At 47.3% G+C, this 2,228-nt stretch overlaps 1 protein-coding gene across 1 annotated transcript in view; it reads right to left on the minus strand.

Moving 5' to 3' along the window:
• The window catches only part of CABLES1 (Cdk5 and Abl enzyme substrate 1), a 119,393-nt gene that overhangs the window by 21,821 nt on the left and 95,344 nt on the right, over nucleotides 1-2,228 (minus strand). The gene's annotated exons all lie outside the window — the stretch shown is intronic.

A 2,228-nucleotide genomic window follows, 5' to 3' on the forward strand; every position in this document is an offset into this window, starting at 1 on the left:
CCCTCATTCCTATGTGAACACCCAACCCTTAGGAATGAAGATAGGACAAGTATTTTTCTTTACACCTGCCTGGGGAGTTGTGGCTCAACACCCTAAACTCCGGGTTGATGCCGTTTGGGCACAGTGGTGACCAGCTGTCCTGGGGAAAGGGTGGTTGGGAGGTTGTTTGCCGCCCCAGCAGCTTCACCCACAAGCAAACTATGCTAGGACAGCTTTCTCAAAGAAACTCTTGCATTGTCTCCACAAACAGGCTTTGGAAGGGTTTATAAAGACTGCCTGGATCCAGCACAAAGAGGCCAAGTTCGTATTTCAACCTTCACTCCTCAGACTTCAACCCAGCAACTCCGTGAATTGTGGGTGAGAGAGGAATAGGACAGCTCTGCTGCTCAGTGGTCACTATCTAAGGCTAAGGGACTCTTAGCTTCTCAGGACCACGGGAAGCCAAAAATACTTTCCAGTAGTGGGAATGTTGCTTGCTGACACCATCAGTTATTCCTTGTTAATCCAATCACCTGTCACTCCATCCCAGCACATGTACATGTGTGTGCACGTGTGTGCCTGAGATACTGATGCTACTGGTCATATCATACATTCTGCTGTTAAACAGTGCAGGCAGAGAAACTGTTGTGCTGCTATTTAATCACTGTCTTGGTGGATTTCCTTCCTCATGCTGGAGGACTGGTACAGGCTGATGTCACGCACCCAGGAATATGTCCCACACCTGGTTCCTCCACCATAAGCGAGGTTCATGGTCTGTCATGGTGCCTCTGCTTCCTGAACCTGTGGTATCGGCACAAACTCACTGACTGGAAGCCAGACAGCCTTACCTTCCCGTCAGCTCCCAGTTCCACGCCTTCAAGGCCAATGATCTCTTTCAAGCTCACGGCACCTGCTGATTGTCTCCCTCCATCCAACTTCAAATCCCTGGGGAGGACAAGCCAAAGAAAAAAATGCTTTTGTTTGTACCCAAAAGAGATATAATGATGTTTACTGCATGAGACAACATTGACAAGCAGGCCCTGGACTAGACCTCCCTTTGTCCCTCTTTGGGGCTTGTCAGTGACACTCTGCGGGCAATTCCACTCACTTTGAGATAAACAAAATCCAACTGTACAGAAAGCCTGAAGATGAAAGTTAGGCTCAGAAGCTGATGGATTACCGACCTCCTCTGCTGCTCAGCAAGGCCCCTCTACGCTAAGATGGTCATCGAATAGGAAGCCAGGGAGCATTCTCTGGGTACAGTGGGACAATGCTTCTCTTGGGCTCTAGCTGCTGGCTTTTTTTTAAATCTGGAGAGACCACCTCTCTTTGACATCCCTTTTATTAGATGGGAGAAAGAAATTCTTGTCCTACAGTTCTCAGGTTTATTGCTGGTAAAGAGTCAATGCCACAATAGTCATTCCGGCTACTTGCCAGGCCAGCCACCTCGAAAATAGGTATTTTTCTATAAAAAAATAATATCCAGTATTAACAATAAACACTTATATAGAACACTTCACAATTTACAGAGACTTTCACACATCACCTCTTTCATTCTCTAAGATGCCCCTATCTAACAGGTATTGCTATTATCCTATTTTACAGATGAGGAAAATGAGGCCCAGGGTAGGTCAGTGGCTTGCAAATGCCATTAGGAGTGCAGGTTGAAGAGACTGGTTTTGCATCCAATGCTGTCTGTAGTACATCACAAGATGAGCTGGAGATGCAAGATGAGCTGGCTGTGGCTAAGCTCAGACACAACTCCTCACATTTTCAAGGACAACCCCCTTACAGTAGTTCTCAAACTTGGCTGCATATTAGAATCACTTGGGGATCTTTGAAAAACTACCATGGTCTGGCTCCCATCCCTGCCATTCAGATTCAGTTGGTGTGGGGTGCAACCTGGGTGGTAGGAGTTATAAATGCTGCCCAGGTGATTTTAAATTGCAGCCACATCTGGGAAGAACTGTCTTCCAGCTTCTTCTCTGTGACATAGTGCTTGTGAGTCAAAGCCATCTCAGGCCAGCAGTACAATTGCTGTGTGGCCTAGAGAGGCACCGCACTCGGGGGCTGTGTCTTACAACCTAAGCAAGAACGAAGAAAATGTAAAGGCAAGAAGCTCTGGGAGGAAAGTAAAGGAATCAAGGAAAGAGAGAGAAACAGCCAGGTGAGTGCGGAGAAGAAAGACAAGAGACGCCCCACCACCCTCCGCCCTGTTCGGTGGAAAAACACAGGATTCTCTGATTCTG

Source organism: Pteropus vampyrus, unplaced genomic scaffold (genome assembly GCF_000151845.1).
Source record: "Pteropus vampyrus isolate Shadow unplaced genomic scaffold, Pvam_2.0 Scaffold55, whole genome shotgun sequence".
NCBI classification, from domain to species: Eukaryota; Metazoa; Chordata; class Mammalia; order Chiroptera; family Pteropodidae; genus Pteropus; species Pteropus vampyrus.